Genomic DNA, 18,122 nt, shown 5'->3' with positions numbered 1-18,122 from the left:
CTCGTCCAATCACTGAATTTAAGCTGCATCATGCGTGGTTAGTACTTGCATGGGAGACCGGCTGGGAATACCACGTGCAATAGGCTCATCAACATTTTTATTCCACCGTACATACTAAGTTTGTCCCGGGATTTTTTGCCTAGCCGAAGTATTAAATTACATCCAATTCCGAGGAATATTCAGCCTACTGCCAAACCATTGCAGAGTACACCTGTTCGCGTCCGATCACTGAAGTTAAGCTGCATCGGGCGTGGTTAGTACTTGCATGGGAGACTTGCTGGGAATGCCACATGCAATAGGCTTATCAACATTTTTATTCCACCGTACATACTATCTTTTTCCCTTGATTATTTGCCTAGCCGAAACATTAATTGAAATCCAATTCCGACGAATATTTAGCCTACAGCCAAACCATTGCAGAATACACCAGTTCTCGTCCGATCACTGAAGTTAAGCTGCATCGGGCGTGGTTAGTACTTGCATGGGAGACCGGCTGGGAATACCACGTGCATTAGGCTGATCAATATTTTTATTCCACCTTACATACTAACGTTTTCCCGGGATTTTTTGCCTAGCCGAAGTATTAAATTACATCCAATTCCGACGAATATTCAGCCTACTGCCAAACCATTGCAGAATACACCAGTTCTCGTCCGATCTCTGAAGTTAATCTGCATCGGGCGTTGTTAATACTTGCATGGGAGACCGGCTGGGAATACCACTTGTAGTAGGCTTATCAACATTTTTATTCCACCGTACATGCCAAATTATTCCCGGGATTGTTTGCCTAGCCGAAGCGTTAAACGACATGCAATTCTGACGAATATTCAGCCTACTGTCAAACCATTGCAGAACACACCAGTTCTCGTTCGATCACTGAATTTAAGCTGCATCTGGCGTGGTTAGTACTTGCATAGAAGACCGGCTGAGAATACCACGTGCAGTAAGCTCATCAACATTTTTATTCCACATTACATACTAACTTTTACTCATGATTTTTTGCCTAGCCGTAGGATTAAATGACATACAATTCCGACGAATATTCAGCCTACTGCCAAACCATTACAGAATACACCAGTTCTCGTCCGATCACTGAAGTTAAGCTGCAACCTGCGTTTTTAGTACTTGCCTGGGAGACCGGCTGGGAATAGCACGTGCAGTAGGCTGATGAACATTTTTATTGCAGAATACACCAGTTCTCGTCCGATCACTGAAGTTAAGCTGCATCGGGCGTGGTTAGTACTTGCATGGGAGACCGGCTGGGAATACCACGTGCAGTAGGCTCATCAACATTGTTATTCCACATTACATACTATCTTTTTCCCATGATTTTTTGCCTAGACGAAGCATAAATGACATACAATTCGGACGAATATTCAGCCTACTGCCAAACCATTGCAGAGTACACCAGTTCTTGTCTGATCACTGAAGTTAAGCTGCATCGGACGTGGTTAGTACTTGCATGGGAGACAAGCTGGGAATAACACGTGCATTAGGCTCATCAACATTTTTATTCCACCGTACATACTAACGTTTTCCCGGGATTTTTTGCCTATCCGAAGTATTAAATTACATCCAATTCCGACGAATATTCAGCCTACTGCCAAACCATTGCAGAGTACGCCAGTTCTCGTCTGATCTCTGAAGTTAAGCTGCATCGGGCGAGGTTAGTACTTGCATGGGAGACCGGCTGAGAAGACCACGTGCAGTATGCTCATCAACATTTTCATTCCACATTACATACTAACATTTACCCATGATTTTTTGCCTAGCCGTAGCAGTAAACGACATCCAATTCCGACGAATATTCAGCCTACGGCCAAACCATTGCAGAATACACCAGTTCTCGTCCGATCTCTGAAGTTAATCTGCATCGGGCGTGGTTAATACTTGCATGGGAGACCGGCTGGGAATACCACTTGTAGTAGGCTTATCAACATTTTTATTCCACCTTACATACTAACGTTTTCCCGGGATTTTTTGCCTAGCCGAAGTATTAAATTACATCCAATTCCGACGAATATTCAGCCTACTGCCAAACCATTGCAGAATACGCCAGTTCTCGTCTGATCTCTGAAGTTAAGCTGCATCGGGCGAGGTTAGTACTTGCATGGGAGACCGGCTGAGAAGACCACGTGCAGTATGCTCATCAACATTTTCATTCCACATTACATACTAACATTTACCCATGATTTTTTGCCTAGCCGTAGCAGTAAACGACATCCAATTCCGACGAATATTCAGCCTACGGCCAAACCATTGCAGAATACACCAGTTCTCGTCCGACCACTAAAGTTAAGCTGCATCGTGCGTGGTTAGTACTTGCATGGGAGACTGGCTGGGAATACCACGTGCAGTAGGTTCATCAACATTTTTATTCCACCGTACATACTAAGTTTGTCCCGGGATTTTTTGCCTAGCCGAAGTATTAAATTACATCCAATTCCGAGGAATATTCAGCCTACTGCCAAACCATTGCAGAATACACAAGTTTGCGTCCGATCACTGAAGTTAAGCTGCATCGGGCGTGTTTAGTACTTGCATGGGAGACCGGCTGGGAATACCATGTGCAGTAGGCTTATCAACATTTTTATTCCACCGTACATACCAACATTTTCCCGGGATTTTTTGTCTTGCCGAAGCGTTAAACGACATGCAATTCTGACGAATATTCAGCCTCCTGTCAAACCATTGCAAAACACACCAGTTCTTGTCCGATCACTGAAGTTAAGCTGCATCTGGTGTGGTTAGTACTTGCATGGGAGACTGGCTGGGAATACCACGTGCAGTAGGCCCATCAACATTTTTATTCCACATTACATTCTAATTTTTTCCCATGATTTTTTGCCCAGACGAAGCATTAAATGACATACAATTCGGACGAATAATCAGCCTACTGCCAAACCATTGCAGAATACACCAGTTCTCGTCCGACCACTAAAGTTAAGCTGCATCGTGCGTGGTTAGTACTTGCATGGGAGACTGGCTGGGAATACCACGTGCAGTAGGTTCATCAACATTTTTATTCCACCGTACATACTAAGTTTGTCCCGGGATTTTTTGCCTAGCCGAAGTATTAAATTACATCCAATTCCGAGGAATATTCAGCCTACTGCCAAACCATTGCAGAATACACAAGTTTGCGTCCGATCACTGAAGTTAAGCTGCATCGGGCGTGTTTAGTACTTGCATGGGAGACCGGCTGGGAATACCATGTGCAGTAGGCTTATCAACATTTTTATTCCACCGTACATACCAACATTTTCCCGGGATTTTTTGCCTTGCCGAAGCGTTAAACGACATGCAATTCTGACGAATATTCAGCCTCCTGTCAAACCATTGCAAAACACACCAGTTCTTGTCCGATCACTGAAGTTAAGCTGCATCTGGTGTGGTTAGTACTTGCATGGGAGACTGGCTGGGAATACCACGTGCAGTAGACTCATCAACATTTTTATTCCACATTACATACTAACTTTTTCCTATGATTTTTTGCCTAACCGTAGCATTAAATGGCATCCAATTGTGACCAATATTCATCCAACTGCCAAACCATTGTAGAATACACCAGTTCACGTCCGATCACAGAAGTTAAGCTGCATCGGGCGTGGTTAGTACTTGCATGGGAGACCTGCTGGGAATACCACGAGCAGTAGGCTTATCAACATTTTTATTCCACTGTACATACAAACTTTTTCCCGAGATTTGTTGCCTAGCCGAAGTATTAAATTACATCCAATTCCGACGAATATTCATCCTACTGCCAAACCAGTTCTCGTCCGATCACTGAAGTTAATCTGCATCGGGCATGGAAAGTACTTACATGGGAGACCGGCTGGGAATACCACGATCAGTAGGCTTATCAACATTTTTATTCCACCGTACATACAAACTTTTTCCCGGGATTTGTTGCCTAGCCGAAGTATTAAATTACATCCAATTCCGACGAATATTCATCCTACTGCCAAACCATTGTAGAATACACCAGTTCACGTCCGATCACAGAAGTAAGCTGCATCGGGAGTGGTTAGTACTTGCATGGGAGACCTGATGGGAATACCACGAGCAGTAGGCTTATCAACATTTTTATTCCACCGTACATACAAACTTTTTCCCGGGATTTGTTGCCTAGCCGAAATATTAAATTACATCCAATTCCGACGAATATTCAGCCTACTGCCAAACCATTGCAGAATACACCAGTTCTCGTCCGATCACAGAAGTTAAGCTGCATCGGGCGTGGTTAGTACTTGCATGGGAGACCTGCTGGGAATACCACATGCAGTAGGCTTATCAACATTTTTATTCCACCGTACATACTATCTTTTTTCCCCCGTGATTTTTTTCCTAGCCGAAGCATTAATTGAAATCCAATTCCAACAAATATTCAGCCTACTGCCAAACCATTGCAGAATACACCAGTTCTCGTCCGATCACTGAAGTTAAGGCGCATCGCGCGTGGTTAGTTCTTGCACGCGAGACCGTCTGGGAATACCACGTTCAGTCGGCTCATCAACATTTGTATTCCACCGTACATACACACTTTTTCCCGGGATTTGTTGCCTAGCCGAAGTATTAAATTACATCCAATTCCGACGAATATTCATCCTACTGCCAAACCATTGTAGAATACACCAGTTCTCGTCCGATCTCTGAAGTTAAGCTGCATCGGGCGTGGTTAGTACTTGCATGGGAGACCGGCTGAGAAGACTACGTGCAGTATGCTCATCAACATTTTTATTCCACATTACATACTAACTTTGACCTATGATTTTTTGCCTAGCCGTAGCAGTAAACGACATCCACTTCTGACGAATATTCAGTCTACGGCCAAACCATTGCAGAATACACCAGTTCTCGTTCGATCACTGAAGTTAAGCTGAATCGGGCGTGGTTAGTACTTGCATGGGAGACCGGCTGGGAATACCACTTGTAGTAGGCTTATCAATATTATTATTCCACCGTACATGCCAAATTATTCCCGGGATTGTTTGCCTAGCCGAAGCGTTAAACGACATGCAATTCTGACGAATATTCAGCCTATTGTCAAACCATTGCAGAACACACCAGTTCTCGTCCGATCACTGAATTTAAGCTGCATCTGGCGTGGTTAGTACTTGCATGGAAGACCGGCTGAGAATACCACGTGCAGTAGGCTTATCAACATTTTTATTCCACTGTACATACAAACTTTTTCCCGAGATTTGTTGCCTAGCCGAAGTATTAAATTACATCCAATTCCGACGAATATTCATCCTACTGCCAAACCAGTTCTCGTCCGATCACTGAAGTTAATCTGCATCGGGCATGGAAAGTACTTACATGGGAGACCGGCTGGGAATACCACGATCAGTAGGCTTATCAACATTTTTATTCCACCGTACATACAAACTTTTTCCCGGGATTTGTTGCCTAGCCGAAGTATTAAATTACATCCAATTCCGACGAATATTCATCCTACTGCCAAACCATTGTAGAATACACCAGTTCACGTCCGATCACAGAAGTTAAGCTGCATCGGGAGTGGTTAGTACTTGCATGGGAGACCTGATGGGAATACCACGAGCAGTAGGCTTATCAACATTTTTATTCCACCGTACATACAAACTTTTTCCCGGGATTTGTTGCCTAGCCGAAATATTAAATTACATCCAATTCCGACGAATATTCAGCCTACTGCCAAACCATTGCAGAATACACCAGTTCTCGTCCGATCACAGAAGTTAAGCTGCATCGGGCGTGGTTAGTACTTGCATGGGAGACCTGCTGGGAATACCACATGCAGTAGGCTTATCAATATTATTATTCCACCGTACATGCCAAATTATTCCCGGGATTGTTTGCCTAGCCGAAGCGTTAAACGACATGCAATTCTGACGAATATTCAGCCTATTGTCAAACCATTGCAGAACACACCAGTTCTCGTCCGATCACTGAATTTAAGCTGCATCTGGCGTGGTTAGTACTTGCATGGAAGACCGGCTGAGAATACCACGTGCAGTAAGCTCATCAACATTTTTATTGCAGAATACACCAGTTCTCGTCCGATCACTGAAGTTAAGCTGAATCGGGCGTGGTTAGTACTTGCATGGGAGACCGGCTGGGAATACCACGTGCAGTAGGCTTATCAACATTTTTATTCCACCGTACATACCAAACTTATCCCTTGATTATTTGCCTAGTCGAAACATTAATTGAAATCCAATTCCGAAGAATATTCAGCCTACTGCCAAACCATTGCAGAAAACACCAGTTCTCGTCCGATCACTGAAGTTAAGCCGCATCGGGCATGGTTAGGACTTGCACGGGACACCGGCTGGGAATACCACGTGCAGTAGGCCCATCAACATTTTTATTCCACATTACATTCTAATTTTTTCCCATGATTTTTTGCCCAGACGAAGCATTAAATGACGTACAATTCGGACAAATATTCAGCCTACTGCCAAACCAGTGCAGAATACACCAGTTCTCGTCCGACCACTGAAGTTAAGCTGCATCGGGCGTGTTTAGTACTTGCATGGGAGACCGGCTGGGAATACCATGTGCAGTAGGCTTATCAAAATTTTTATTCCACCGTACATACCAACTTTTTCCCGGGATTTTTTGCCTTGCCGAAGCGTTAAACGACATGCAATTCTGACGAATATTCAGCCTCCTGTCAAACCATTGCAGAACACACCAGTTCTCGTCCGACCACTAAAGTTAAGCTGCATCTGGTGTGGTTAGTACTTGCATGGGAGACTGGCTGGCAATACCACGTGCAGTAGACTCATCAACATTTTTATTCCACATTACATACTAACTTTTTCCTATGATTTTTTGCCTAACCGTAGCATTAAATGGCATCCAATTGCGACGAATATTCAGCATACTGCCAAACCAACGCAGAATACACCAGTTCTCGTCCGATCACTGAAGTTAATCTGCATCGGGCATGGTTAGTACTTGCATGGGAGACAGGCTGGGAATACCACCTATAGTAGGCTTATCAACATTTTTATTCCACCGTACATACTAACTTTTTCCCGGGATTTGTTGCCTAGCCGAAGTATTAAATTACATCCAACTCCGACGAATATTCAGCCTACTGACAAACCAATGCAGAATACACCAGTTCTCGTCCGATCACTGAAGTTAATCTGCATCGGGCATGGTTAGTTCTTACTTGGGAGACCGGCTGGGAATACCACGAGCAGTAGGCTTATCAACATTTTTATTCCACCGTACATACACCCTTTTTCCCGGGATTTGTTGCCTAGCCGAAGTATTAAATTACATCCAATTCCGACGAATATTCAGCCTCCTGTCAAACCATTGCAGAACACACCAGTTCTTGTCCAATCACTGAAGTTAAGCTGCATCTGGTGTGGTTAGTACTTGCATGGGAGACTGGCTGGGAATACCACGTGCAGTCGACTCATCAACATTTTTATTCCACATTACATACTAACTTTTTCCTATGATTTTTTGCCTAACCGTAGCATTAAATGGCATCCTATTGCGACGAATATTCAGCATACTGCCAAACCAATGCAGAATACACCAGTTCTCGTCCGATCACTGAAGTTAATCTGCATCGGGCATGGTTAGTTCTTACATGGGAGACCGGCTGGGAATACCACGAGCAGTAGGCTTATCAACATTTTTATTCCACCGTACAAACACACTTTTTCCCGGGATTTGTTGCCTAGCCGAAGTATTAAATTACATCCAATTCCGACGAATATTCATCCTACTGCCAAACCATTGTAGAATACACCAGTTCTCGTCCGATCTCTGAAGTTAAGCTGCATCGGGCGTGGTTAGTACTTGCATGGGAGACCGGCTGAGAAGACTACGTGCAGTATGCTCATCAACATTTTTATTCCACATTACATACTAACGTTGACCTATGATTTTTTGCCTAGCCGTAGCAGTAAACGACATCCACTTCTGACGAATATTCAGCCTACAGCCAAACCATTGCAGAATACAATAGTTCTCGTCCGATCACTGAAGTTAAGCTGAATCGGGCGTGGTTAGTACTTGCATGGGAGACCGGCTGGGAATACCACGTGCAGTAGGCTTATCAACATTTTTATTCCACCGTACATACCAAATTTTTCCCGGGATTTTTTGCCTAGCCAAAGCGTTAAACCACATGCAATTCTGACGAATATTCAGCCTACTGTCAAACCATTGCAGAACGTACCAGTTCTCGTCCAATCACTGAATTTAAGCTGCATCGTGCGTGGTTAGTACTTGCATGGGAGACCGGCTGGGAATACCACGTGCAGTAGGTTCATCAACATTTTTATTCCACCGTACATACTAAGTTTGTCCTGGGATTTGTTGCCTAGCCAAAGCGTTAAACCACATGCAATTCTGACGAATATTCAGCCTACTGCCAAACCATTGTAGAATACACCAGTTCTCGTCCGATCACAGAAGTTAAGCTGCATCGGGCGTGGTTAGTACTTGCATGGGAGACCTGCTGGGAATACCACATGCAGTAGGCTTATCAACATTTTTATTCCACCGTACATACTATCTTTTTTCCCCCGTGATTTTTTTCCTAGCCGAAGCATTAATTGAAATCCAATTCCAACAAATATTCAGCCTAATGCCAAACCATTGCAGAATACACCAGTTCTCGTCCGATCACTGAAGTTAAGGCGCATCGCGCGTGATTAGTTCTTGCACGGGAGACCGTCTTGGAATAGCACGTTCAGTCGGTTCATCAACATTTTTATTCCACATTACATACTAACTTTTTCACATGATTTTTTGCCTAGACGAAGCATTAAATGACATACAATTCGGACGAATATTCAGCCTACTGCCAAACCATTGCAGAACACACCAGTTCTCGTCCGACCACTGAAGTTAAGCTGCATCTGGTGTGGTTAGTACTTGCATGGGAGACTGGCTGGCAATACCACGTGCAGTAGACTCATCAACATTTTTATTCCACATTACATACTAACTTTTTCCTATGATTTTTTGCCTAACCGTAGCATTAAATGGCATCCAATTGCGACGAATATTCAGCATACTGCCAAACCAACGCAGAATACACCAGTTCTCGTCCGATCACTGAAGTTAAGCTGCATCGGGCGAGGTTAGTACTTGCATGGGAGACCGGCTGAGAAGACCACGTGCAGTATGCTCATCAACATTTTCATTCCACATTACATACTAACATTTACCCATGATTTTTTGCCTAGCCGTAGCAGTAAACGACATCCAATTCCGACGAATATTCAGCCTACGGCCAAACCATTGCAGAATACACCAGTTCTCGTCCGATCTCTGAAGTTAATCTGCATCGGGCGTGGTTAATACTTGCATGGGAGACCGGCTGGGAATACCACTTGTAGTAGGCTTATCAACATTTTTATTCCACCTTACATACTAACGTTTTCCCGGGATTTTTTGCCTAGCCGAAGTATTAAATTACATCCAATTCCGACGAATATTCAGCCTACTGCCAAACCATTGCAGAATACGCCAGTTCTCGTCTGATCTCTGAAGTTAAGCTGCATCGGGCGAGGTTAGTACTTGCATGGGAGACCGGCTGAGAAGACCACGTGCAGTATGCTCATCAACATTTTCATTCCACATTACATACTAACATTTACCCATGATTTTTTGCCTAGCCGTAGCAGTAAACGACATCCAATTCCGACGAATATTCAGCCTACGGCCAAACCATTGCAGAATACACCAGTTCTCGTCCGACCACTAAAGTTAAGCTGCATCGTGCGTGGTTAGTACTTGCATGGGAGACTGGCTGGGAATACCACGTGCAGTAGGTTCATCAACATTTTTATTCCACCGTACATACTAAGTTTGTCCCGGGATTTTTTGCCTAGCCGAAGTATTAAATTACATCCAATTCCGAGGAATATTCAGCCTACTGCCAAACCATTGCAGAATACACAAGTTTGCGTCCGATCACTGAAGTTAAGCTGCATCGGGCGTGTTTAGTACTTGCATGGGAGACCGGCTGGGAATACCATGTGCAGTAGGCTTATCAACATTTTTATTCCACCGTACATACCAACATTTTCCCGGGATTTTTTGTCTTGCCGAAGCGTTAAACGACATGCAATTCTGACGAATATTCAGCCTCCTGTCAAACCATTGCAAAACACACCAGTTCTTGTCCGATCACTGAAGTTAAGCTGCATCTGGTGTGGTTAGTACTTGCATGGGAGACTGGCTGGGAATACCACGTGCAGTAGGCCCATCAACATTTTTATTCCACATTACATTCTAATTTTTTCCCATGATTTTTTGCCCAGACGAAGCATTAAATGACATACAATTCGGACGAATAATCAGCCTACTGCCAAACCATTGCAGAATACACCAGTTCTCGTCCGACCACTAAAGTTAAGCTGCATCGTGCGTGGTTAGTACTTGCATGGGAGACTGGCTGGGAATACCACGTGCAGTAGGTTCATCAACATTTTTATTCCACCGTACATACTAAGTTTGTCCCGGGATTTTTTGCCTAGCCGAAGTATTAAATTACATCCAATTCCGAGGAATATTCAGCCTACTGCCAAACCATTGCAGAATACACAAGTTTGCGTCCGATCACTGAAGTTAAGCTGCATCGGGCGTGTTTAGTACTTGCATGGGAGACCGGCTGGGAATACCATGTGCAGTAGGCTTATCAACATTTTTATTCCACCGTACATACCAACATTTTCCCGGGATTTTTTGCCTTGCCGAAGCGTTAAACGACATGCAATTCTGACGAATATTCAGCCTCCTGTCAAACCATTGCAAAACACACCAGTTCTTGTCCGATCACTGAAGTTAAGCTGCATCTGGTGTGGTTAGTACTTGCATGGGAGACTGGCTGGGAATACCACGTGCAGTAGACTCATCAACATTTTTATTCCACATTACATACTAACTTTTTCCTATGATTTTTTGCCTAACCGTAGCATTAAATGGCATCCAATTGTGACCAATATTCATCCAACTGCCAAACCATTGTAGAATACACCAGTTCACGTCCAATCACAGAAGTTAAGCTGCATCGGGCGTGGTTAGTACTTGCATGGGAGACCTGCTGGGAATACCACGAGCAGTAGGCTTATCAACATTTTTATTCCACTGTACATACAAACTTTTTCCCGAGATTTGTTGCCTAGCCGAAGTATTAAATTACATCCAATTCCGACGAATATTCATCCTACTGCCAAACCAGTTCTCGTCCGATCACTGAAGTTAATCTGCATCGGGCATGGAAAGTACTTACATGGGAGACCGGCTGGGAATACCACGATCAGTAGGCTTATCAACATTTTTATTCCACCGTACATACAAACTTTTTCCCGGGATTTGTTGCCTAGCCGAAGTATTAAATTACATCCAATTCCGACGAATATTCATCCTACTGCCAAACCATTGTAGAATACACCAGTTCACGTCCGATCACAGAAGTTAAGCTGCATCGGGAGTGGTTAGTACTTGCATGGGAGACCTGATGGGAATACCACGAGCAGTAGGCTTATCAACATTTTTATTCCACCGTACATACAAACTTTTTCCCGGGATTTGTTGCCTAGCCGAAATATTAAATTACATCCAATTCCGACGAATATTCAGCCTACTGCCAAACCATTGCAGAATACACCAGTTCTCGTCCGATCACAGAAGTTAAGCTGCATCGGGCGTGGTTAGTACTTGCATGGGAGACCTGCTGGGAATACCACATGCAGTAGGCTTATCAACATTTTTATTCCACCGTACATACTATCTTTTTTCCCCCGTGATTTTTTTCCTAGCCGAAGCATTAATTGAAATCCAATTCCAACAAATATTCAGCCTACTGCCAAACCATTGCAGAATACACCAGTTCTCGTCCGATCACTGAAGTTAAGGCGCATCGCGCGTGGTTAGTTCTTGCACGCGAGACCGTCTGGGAATAGCACGTTCAGTCGGCTCATCAACATTTGTATTCCACCGTACATACACACTTTTTCCCGGGATTTGTTGCCTAGCCGAAGTATTAAATTACATCCAATTCCGACGAATATTCATCCTACTGCCAAACCATTGTAGAATACACCAGTTCTCGTCCGATCTCTGAAGTTAAGCTGCATCGGGCGTGGTTAGTACTTGCATGGGAGACCGGCTGAGAAGACTACGTGCAGTATGCTCATCAACATTTTTATTCCACATTACATACTAACTTTGACCTATGATTTTTTGCCTAGCCGTAGCAGTAAACGACATCCACTTCTGACGAATATTCAGTCTACGGCCAAACCATTGCAGAATACACCAGTTCTCGTTCGATCACTGAAGTTAAGCTGAATCGGGCGTGGTTAGTACTTGCATGGGAGACCGGCTGGGAATACCACTTGTAGTAGGCTTATCAATATTATTATTCCACCGTACATGCCAAATTATTCCCGGGATTGTTTGCCTAGCCGAAGCGTTAAACGACATGCAATTCTGACGAATATTCAGCCTATTGTCAAACCATTGCAGAACACACCAGTTCTCGTCCGATCACTGAATTTAAGCTGCATCTGGCGTGGTTAGTACTTGCATGGAAGACCGGCTGAGAATACCACGTGCAGTAAGCTCATCAACATTTTTATTGCAGAATACACCAGTTCTCGTCCGATCACTGAAGTTAAGCTGAATCGGGCGTGGTTAGTACTTGCATGGGAGACCGGCTGGGAATACCACGTGCAGTAGGCTTATCAACATTTTTATTCCACCGTACATACCAAACTTATCCCTTGATTATTTGCCTAGTCGAAACATTAATTGAAATCCAATTCCGAAGAATATTCAGCCTACTGCCAAACCATTGCAGAAAACACCAGTTCTCGTCCGATCACTGAAGTTAAGCCGCATCGGGCATGGTTAGGACTTGCACGGGACACCGGCTGGGAATACCACGTGCAGTAGGCCCATCAACATTTTTATTCCACATTACATTCTAATTTTTTCCCATGATTTTTTGCCCAGACGAAGCATTAAATGACGTACAATTCGGACAAATATTCAGCCTACTGCCAAACCAGTGCAGAATACACCAGTTCTCGTCCGACCACTGAAGTTAAGCTGCATCGGGCGTGTTTAGTACTTGCATGGGAGACCGGCTGGGAATACCATGTGCAGTAGGCTTATCAAAATTTTTATTCCACCGTACATACCAACTTTTTCCCGGGATTTTTTGCCTTGCCGAAGCGTTAAACGACATGCAATTCTGACGAATATTCAGCCTCCTGTCAAACCATTGCAGAACACACCAGTTCTCGTCCGACCACTAAAGTTAAGCTGCATCTGGTGTGGTTAGTACTTGCATGGGAGACTGGCTGGCAATACCACGTGCAGTAGACTCATCAACATTTTTATTCCACATTACATACTAACTTTTTCCTATGATTTTTTGCCTAACCGTAGCATTAAATGGCATCCAATTGCGACGAATATTCAGCATACTGCCAAACCAACGCAGAATACACCAGTTCTCGTCCGATCACTGAAGTTAATCTGCATCGGGCATGGTTAGTACTTGCATGGGAGACAGGCTGGGAATACCACCTATAGTAGGCTTATCAACATTTTTATTCCACCGTACATACTAACTTTTTCCCGGGATTTGTTGCCTAGCCGAAGTATTAAATTACATCCAACTCCGACGAATATTCAGCCTACTGACAAACCAATGCAGAATACACCAGTTCTCGTCCGATCACTGAAGTTAATCTGCATCGGGCATGGTTAGTTCTTACTTGGGAGACCGGCTGGGAATACCACGAGCAGTAGGCTTATCAACATTTTTATTCCACCGTACATACACCCTTTTTCCCGGGATTTGTTGCCTAGCCGAAGTATTAAATTACATCCAATTCCGACGAATATTCAGCCTCCTGTCAAACCATTGCAGAACACACCAGTTCTTGTCCGATCACTGAAGTTAAGCTGCATCTGGTGTGGTTAGTACTTGCATGGGAGACTGGCTGGGAATACCACGTGCAGTCGACTCATCAACATTTTTATTCCACATTACATACTAACTTTTTCCTATGATTTTTTGCCTAACCGTAGCATTAAATGGCATCCTATTGCGACGAATATTCAGCATACTGCCAAACCAATGCAGAATACACCAGTTCTCGTCCGATCACTGAAGTTAATCTGCATCGGGCATGGTTAGTTCTTACATGGGAGACCGGCTGGGAATACCACGAGCAGTAGGCTTATCAACATTTTTATTCCACCGTACAAACACACTTTTTCCCGGGATTTGTTGCCTAGCCGAAGTATTAAATTACATCCAATTCCGACGAATATTCATCCTACTGCCAAACCATTGTAGAATACACCAGTTCTCGTCCGATCTCTGAAGTTAAGCTGCATCGGGCGTGGTTAGTACTTGCATGGGAGACCGGCTGAGAAGACTACGTGCAGTATGCTCATCAACATTTTTATTCCACATTACATACTAACGTTGACCTATGATTTTTTGCCTAGCCGTAGCAGTAAACGACATCCACTTCTGACGAATATTCAGCCTACAGCCAAACCATTGCAGAATACAATAGTTCTCGTCCGATCACTGAAGTTAAGCTGAATCGGGCGTGGTTAGTACTTGCATGGGAGACCGGCTGGGAATACCACGTGCAGTAGGCTTATCAACATTTTTATTCCACCGTACATACCAAATTTTTCCCGGGATTTTTTGCCTAGCCAAAGCGTTAAACCACATGCAATTCTGACGAATATTCAGCCTACTGTCAAACCATTGCAGAACGTACCAGTTCTCGTCCAATCACTGAATTTAAGCTGCATCGTGCGTGGTTAGTACTTGCATGGGAGACCGGCTGGGAATACCACGTGCAGTAGGTTCATCAACATTTTTATTCCACCGTACATACTAAGTTTGTCCTGGGATTTGTTGCCTAGCCAAAGCGTTAAACCACATGCAATTCTGACGAATATTCAGCCTACTGCCAAACCATTGTAGAATACACCAGTTCTCGTCCGATCACAGAAGTTAAGCTGCATCGGGCGTGGTTAGTACTTGCATGGGAGACCTGCTGGGAATACCACATGCAGTAGGCTTATCAACATTTTTATTCCACCGTACATACTATCTTTTTTCCCCCGTGATTTTTTTCCTAGCCGAAGCATTAATTGAAATCCAATTCCAACAAATATTCAGCCTAATGCCAAACCATTGCAGAATACACCAGTTCTCGTCCGATCACTGAAGTTAAGGCGCATCGCGCGTGATTAGTTCTTGCACGGGAGACCGTCTTGGAATAGCACGTTCAGTCGGTTCATCAACATTTTTATTCCACATTACATACTAACTTTTTCACATGATTTTTTGCCTAGACGAAGCATTAAATGACATACAATTCGGACGAATATTCAGCCTACTGCCAAACCATTGCAGAACACACCAGTTCTCGTCCGACCACTGAAGTTAAGCTGCATCTGGTGTGGTTAGTACTTGCATGGGAGACTGGCTGGCAATACCACGTGCAGTAGACTCATCAACATTTTTATTCCACATTACATACTAACTTTTTCCTATGATTTTTTGCCTAACCGTAGCATTAAATGGCATCCAATTGCGACGAATATTCAGCATACTGCCAAACCAACGCAGAATACACCAGTTCTCGTCCGATCACTGAAGTTAATCTGCATCGGGCATGGTTAGTACTTGCATGGGAGACAGGCTGGGAATACCACCTATAGTAGGCTTATCAACATTTTTATTCCACCGTACATACTAACTTTTTCCCGGGATTTGTTGCCTAGCCGAAGTATTAAATTACATCCAACTCCGACGAATATTCAGCCTACTGACAAACCAATGCAGAATACACCAGTTCTCGTCCGATCACTGAGGTTAATCTGCATCGGGCATGGTTAGTTCTTACATGGGAGACCGGCTGGGAATACCACGAGCAGTAGGCTTATCAACATTTTTATTCCACCGTACATACTAACTTTTTCCCGGGATTTGTTGCCTAGCCGAAGTATTAAATTACATCCAACTCCGACGAATATTCAGCCTACTGACAAACCAATGCAGAATACACCAGTTCTCGTCCGATCACTGAAGTTAATCTGCATCGGGCATGGTTAGTTCTTACATGGGAGACCGGCTGGGAATACCACGAGCAGTAGGCTTATCAACATTTTTATTCCACCGTACATACACACTTTTTCCCGGGATTTGTTGCCTAGCCGAAGTATTAAATTACATCCAATTCCGACGAATATTCATCCTACTGCCAAACCATTGTAGAATACACCAGTTCTCGTCCGATCTCTGAAGTTAAGCTGCATCGGGCGTGGTTAGTACTTGCATGGGAGACCGGCTGGGAATACCACGTGCAGTAGGCTTATTAACATTTTTATTCCACCGTACATACCAAATTTTTCCCGGGATTTTTTGCCTAGCCAAAGCGTTAAACCACATGCAATTCTGACGAATATTCAGCCTACTGTCAAACCATTGCAGAACGCACCAGTTCTCGTCCAATCACTGAATTTAAGCTGCATCGTGCGTGGTTAGTACTTGCATGGGAGACCGGCTGGGAATACCACGTGCAGTAGGTTCATCAACATTTTTATTCCACCGTACATACTAAGTTTGTCCTGGGATTTGTTGCCTAGCCAAAGCGTTAAACCACATGCAATTCTGACGAATATTCAGCCTACTGCCAAACCGTTGTAGAATACACCAGTTCTCGTCCGATCACAGAAGTTAAGCTGCATCGGGCGTGGTTAGTACTTGCATGGGAGACCTGCTGGGAATACCACATGCAGTAGGCTTATCAACATTTTTATTCCACCGTACATACTATCTTTTTTCCCCCGTGATTTTTTTCCTAGCCGAAGCATTAATTGAAATCCAATTCCAACAAATATTCAGCCTAATGCCAAACCATTGCAGAATACACCAGTTCTCGTCCGATCACTGAAGTTAAGGCGCATCGCGCGTGATTAGTTCTTGCACGGGAGACCGTCTTGGAATAGCACGTTCAGTCGGCTCATCAACATTTTTATTCCACATTACATACTAACTTTTTCACATGATTTTTTGCCTAGACGAAGCATTAAATGACATACAATTCGGACGAATATTCAGCCTACTGCCAAACCATTGCAGAACACACCAGTTCTCGTCCGACCACTGAAGTTAAGCTGCATCTGGTGTGGTTAGTACTTGCATGGGAGACTGGCTGGCAATACCACGTGCAGTAGACTCATCAACACTTTTATTCCACATTACATACTAACTTTTTCCTATGATTTTTTGCCTAACCGTAGCATTAAATGGCATCCAATTGCGACGAATATTCAGCATACTGCCAAACCAACGCAGAATACACCAGTTCTCGTCCGATCACTGAAGTTAATCTGCATCGGGCATGGTTAGTACTTGCATGGGAGACAGGCTGGGAATACCATCTATAGTAGGCTTATCAACATTTTTATTCCACCGTACATACACACTTTTTCCCGGGATTTGTTGCCTAGCCGAAGTATTAAATTACATCCAATTCCGACGAATATTCATCCTACTGCCAAACCATTGTAGAATACACCAGTTCTCGTCCGATCTCTGAAGTTAAGCTGCATCGGGCGTGGTTAGTACTTGCATGGGAGACCGGCTGAGAAGACTACGTGCAGTATGCTCATCAACATTTTTATTCCACATTACATACTAACTTTGACCTATGATTTTTTGCCTAGCCATAGCAGTAAACGACATCCACTTCTGACGAATATTCAGAATACGGCCAAACCATTGCAGAATACACCAGTTCTCGTCCGATCACTGAAGTTTAGCTGAATCGGGCGTGGTTAGTACTTGCATGGGAAACCGGCTGGGAATACCACGTGCAGAAGGCTTATCAACATTTTTATTCCACCGTACATACCAAATTTTTCCCGGGATTTTTTGCCTAGCCAAAGCGTTAAACCACATGCAATTCTGACGAATATTCAGCCTACTGTCAAACCATTGCAGAACGCACCAGTTCTCGTCCAATCACTGAATTTAAGCTGCATCGTGCGTGGTTAGTACTTGCATGGGAGACCTGCTGGGAATACCACATGCAGTAGGCTTA

At 43.8% G+C, this 18,122-nt stretch overlaps 60 pseudogenes; all 60 read left to right on the top strand.

The window, feature by feature from the left end:
• The first annotated feature begins 182 nt into the window (after positions 1-182).
• Positions 183-302, top strand: LOC146727686 (5S ribosomal RNA; annotated as a pseudogene).
• Positions 303-398: 96 nt separating this feature from the next.
• On the top strand, positions 399-518 carry LOC146727685 (5S ribosomal RNA; annotated as a pseudogene).
• A 96-nt stretch (positions 519-614) lies between these two features.
• LOC146727684 (5S ribosomal RNA) lies at positions 615-734 on the top strand (annotated as a pseudogene).
• Positions 735-830: 96 nt separating this feature from the next.
• Positions 831-950, top strand: LOC146727683 (5S ribosomal RNA; annotated as a pseudogene).
• Positions 951-1,046: 96 nt separating this feature from the next.
• LOC146727682 (5S ribosomal RNA) lies at positions 1,047-1,166 on the top strand (annotated as a pseudogene).
• A 429-nt stretch (positions 1,167-1,595) lies between these two features.
• Positions 1,596-1,715, top strand: LOC146727681 (5S ribosomal RNA; annotated as a pseudogene).
• A 96-nt stretch (positions 1,716-1,811) lies between these two features.
• On the top strand, positions 1,812-1,931 carry LOC146727680 (5S ribosomal RNA; annotated as a pseudogene).
• A 96-nt stretch (positions 1,932-2,027) lies between these two features.
• On the top strand, positions 2,028-2,147 carry LOC146727679 (5S ribosomal RNA; annotated as a pseudogene).
• Positions 2,148-2,243: 96 nt separating this feature from the next.
• Positions 2,244-2,363, top strand: LOC146727678 (5S ribosomal RNA; annotated as a pseudogene).
• A 96-nt stretch (positions 2,364-2,459) lies between these two features.
• LOC146727677 (5S ribosomal RNA) lies at positions 2,460-2,579 on the top strand (annotated as a pseudogene).
• Positions 2,580-2,891: 312 nt separating this feature from the next.
• Positions 2,892-3,011, top strand: LOC146727676 (5S ribosomal RNA; annotated as a pseudogene).
• Positions 3,012-3,107: 96 nt separating this feature from the next.
• Positions 3,108-3,227, top strand: LOC146727675 (5S ribosomal RNA; annotated as a pseudogene).
• Positions 3,228-3,539: 312 nt separating this feature from the next.
• On the top strand, positions 3,540-3,659 carry LOC146727674 (5S ribosomal RNA; annotated as a pseudogene).
• A 512-nt stretch (positions 3,660-4,171) lies between these two features.
• Positions 4,172-4,291, top strand: LOC146727673 (5S ribosomal RNA; annotated as a pseudogene).
• Positions 4,292-4,606: 315 nt separating this feature from the next.
• Positions 4,607-4,726, top strand: LOC146727672 (5S ribosomal RNA; annotated as a pseudogene).
• Positions 4,727-4,822: 96 nt separating this feature from the next.
• LOC146727671 (5S ribosomal RNA) lies at positions 4,823-4,942 on the top strand (annotated as a pseudogene).
• A 96-nt stretch (positions 4,943-5,038) lies between these two features.
• Positions 5,039-5,158, top strand: LOC146727670 (5S ribosomal RNA; annotated as a pseudogene).
• A 297-nt stretch (positions 5,159-5,455) lies between these two features.
• Positions 5,456-5,575, top strand: LOC146727669 (5S ribosomal RNA; annotated as a pseudogene).
• A 96-nt stretch (positions 5,576-5,671) lies between these two features.
• LOC146727668 (5S ribosomal RNA) lies at positions 5,672-5,791 on the top strand (annotated as a pseudogene).
• A 96-nt stretch (positions 5,792-5,887) lies between these two features.
• LOC146727667 (5S ribosomal RNA) lies at positions 5,888-6,007 on the top strand (annotated as a pseudogene).
• Positions 6,008-6,221: 214 nt separating this feature from the next.
• LOC146727666 (5S ribosomal RNA) lies at positions 6,222-6,341 on the top strand (annotated as a pseudogene).
• Positions 6,342-6,437: 96 nt separating this feature from the next.
• Positions 6,438-6,557, top strand: LOC146727665 (5S ribosomal RNA; annotated as a pseudogene).
• Positions 6,558-7,085: 528 nt separating this feature from the next.
• Positions 7,086-7,205, top strand: LOC146727664 (5S ribosomal RNA; annotated as a pseudogene).
• Positions 7,206-7,517: 312 nt separating this feature from the next.
• Positions 7,518-7,637, top strand: LOC146727663 (5S ribosomal RNA; annotated as a pseudogene).
• Positions 7,638-7,733: 96 nt separating this feature from the next.
• LOC146727662 (5S ribosomal RNA) lies at positions 7,734-7,853 on the top strand (annotated as a pseudogene).
• A 96-nt stretch (positions 7,854-7,949) lies between these two features.
• LOC146727661 (5S ribosomal RNA) lies at positions 7,950-8,069 on the top strand (annotated as a pseudogene).
• A 96-nt stretch (positions 8,070-8,165) lies between these two features.
• On the top strand, positions 8,166-8,285 carry LOC146727660 (5S ribosomal RNA; annotated as a pseudogene).
• A 96-nt stretch (positions 8,286-8,381) lies between these two features.
• LOC146727659 (5S ribosomal RNA) lies at positions 8,382-8,501 on the top strand (annotated as a pseudogene).
• Positions 8,502-8,816: 315 nt separating this feature from the next.
• LOC146727658 (5S ribosomal RNA) lies at positions 8,817-8,936 on the top strand (annotated as a pseudogene).
• A 96-nt stretch (positions 8,937-9,032) lies between these two features.
• On the top strand, positions 9,033-9,152 carry LOC146727657 (5S ribosomal RNA; annotated as a pseudogene).
• A 96-nt stretch (positions 9,153-9,248) lies between these two features.
• LOC146727656 (5S ribosomal RNA) lies at positions 9,249-9,368 on the top strand (annotated as a pseudogene).
• A 96-nt stretch (positions 9,369-9,464) lies between these two features.
• On the top strand, positions 9,465-9,584 carry LOC146727655 (5S ribosomal RNA; annotated as a pseudogene).
• A 96-nt stretch (positions 9,585-9,680) lies between these two features.
• On the top strand, positions 9,681-9,800 carry LOC146727654 (5S ribosomal RNA; annotated as a pseudogene).
• A 96-nt stretch (positions 9,801-9,896) lies between these two features.
• LOC146727653 (5S ribosomal RNA) lies at positions 9,897-10,016 on the top strand (annotated as a pseudogene).
• Positions 10,017-10,328: 312 nt separating this feature from the next.
• On the top strand, positions 10,329-10,448 carry LOC146727652 (5S ribosomal RNA; annotated as a pseudogene).
• Positions 10,449-10,544: 96 nt separating this feature from the next.
• LOC146727651 (5S ribosomal RNA) lies at positions 10,545-10,664 on the top strand (annotated as a pseudogene).
• Positions 10,665-10,976: 312 nt separating this feature from the next.
• Positions 10,977-11,096, top strand: LOC146727650 (5S ribosomal RNA; annotated as a pseudogene).
• A 297-nt stretch (positions 11,097-11,393) lies between these two features.
• On the top strand, positions 11,394-11,513 carry LOC146727649 (5S ribosomal RNA; annotated as a pseudogene).
• Positions 11,514-11,609: 96 nt separating this feature from the next.
• LOC146727648 (5S ribosomal RNA) lies at positions 11,610-11,729 on the top strand (annotated as a pseudogene).
• Positions 11,730-12,044: 315 nt separating this feature from the next.
• LOC146727647 (5S ribosomal RNA) lies at positions 12,045-12,164 on the top strand (annotated as a pseudogene).
• Positions 12,165-12,260: 96 nt separating this feature from the next.
• LOC146727646 (5S ribosomal RNA) lies at positions 12,261-12,380 on the top strand (annotated as a pseudogene).
• Positions 12,381-12,476: 96 nt separating this feature from the next.
• On the top strand, positions 12,477-12,596 carry LOC146727645 (5S ribosomal RNA; annotated as a pseudogene).
• A 214-nt stretch (positions 12,597-12,810) lies between these two features.
• On the top strand, positions 12,811-12,930 carry LOC146727644 (5S ribosomal RNA; annotated as a pseudogene).
• A 96-nt stretch (positions 12,931-13,026) lies between these two features.
• LOC146727643 (5S ribosomal RNA) lies at positions 13,027-13,146 on the top strand (annotated as a pseudogene).
• Positions 13,147-13,674: 528 nt separating this feature from the next.
• On the top strand, positions 13,675-13,794 carry LOC146727642 (5S ribosomal RNA; annotated as a pseudogene).
• A 312-nt stretch (positions 13,795-14,106) lies between these two features.
• On the top strand, positions 14,107-14,226 carry LOC146727641 (5S ribosomal RNA; annotated as a pseudogene).
• A 96-nt stretch (positions 14,227-14,322) lies between these two features.
• Positions 14,323-14,442, top strand: LOC146727640 (5S ribosomal RNA; annotated as a pseudogene).
• Positions 14,443-14,538: 96 nt separating this feature from the next.
• LOC146727639 (5S ribosomal RNA) lies at positions 14,539-14,658 on the top strand (annotated as a pseudogene).
• Positions 14,659-14,754: 96 nt separating this feature from the next.
• On the top strand, positions 14,755-14,874 carry LOC146727638 (5S ribosomal RNA; annotated as a pseudogene).
• Positions 14,875-14,970: 96 nt separating this feature from the next.
• LOC146727637 (5S ribosomal RNA) lies at positions 14,971-15,090 on the top strand (annotated as a pseudogene).
• Positions 15,091-15,405: 315 nt separating this feature from the next.
• On the top strand, positions 15,406-15,525 carry LOC146727636 (5S ribosomal RNA; annotated as a pseudogene).
• Positions 15,526-15,837: 312 nt separating this feature from the next.
• On the top strand, positions 15,838-15,957 carry LOC146727635 (5S ribosomal RNA; annotated as a pseudogene).
• Positions 15,958-16,053: 96 nt separating this feature from the next.
• Positions 16,054-16,173, top strand: LOC146727634 (5S ribosomal RNA; annotated as a pseudogene).
• A 96-nt stretch (positions 16,174-16,269) lies between these two features.
• Positions 16,270-16,389, top strand: LOC146727633 (5S ribosomal RNA; annotated as a pseudogene).
• Positions 16,390-16,485: 96 nt separating this feature from the next.
• On the top strand, positions 16,486-16,605 carry LOC146727632 (5S ribosomal RNA; annotated as a pseudogene).
• A 96-nt stretch (positions 16,606-16,701) lies between these two features.
• LOC146727631 (5S ribosomal RNA) lies at positions 16,702-16,821 on the top strand (annotated as a pseudogene).
• Positions 16,822-17,136: 315 nt separating this feature from the next.
• LOC146727630 (5S ribosomal RNA) lies at positions 17,137-17,256 on the top strand (annotated as a pseudogene).
• A 312-nt stretch (positions 17,257-17,568) lies between these two features.
• LOC146727629 (5S ribosomal RNA) lies at positions 17,569-17,688 on the top strand (annotated as a pseudogene).
• Positions 17,689-17,784: 96 nt separating this feature from the next.
• On the top strand, positions 17,785-17,904 carry LOC146727628 (5S ribosomal RNA; annotated as a pseudogene).
• Positions 17,905-18,000: 96 nt separating this feature from the next.
• On the top strand, positions 18,001-18,120 carry LOC146727627 (5S ribosomal RNA; annotated as a pseudogene).
• The last annotated feature ends 2 nt before the right edge of the window (positions 18,121-18,122 follow it).

Source organism: Saccoglossus kowalevskii, unplaced genomic scaffold, assembly GCF_978046115.1.
Source record: "Saccoglossus kowalevskii unplaced genomic scaffold, keSacKowa6.1 SCAFFOLD_24, whole genome shotgun sequence".
In the NCBI taxonomy this organism is placed as follows: domain Eukaryota; kingdom Metazoa; phylum Hemichordata; class Enteropneusta; family Harrimaniidae; genus Saccoglossus; species Saccoglossus kowalevskii.
This window is presented reverse-complemented; position numbering and strand designations above follow the sequence as displayed.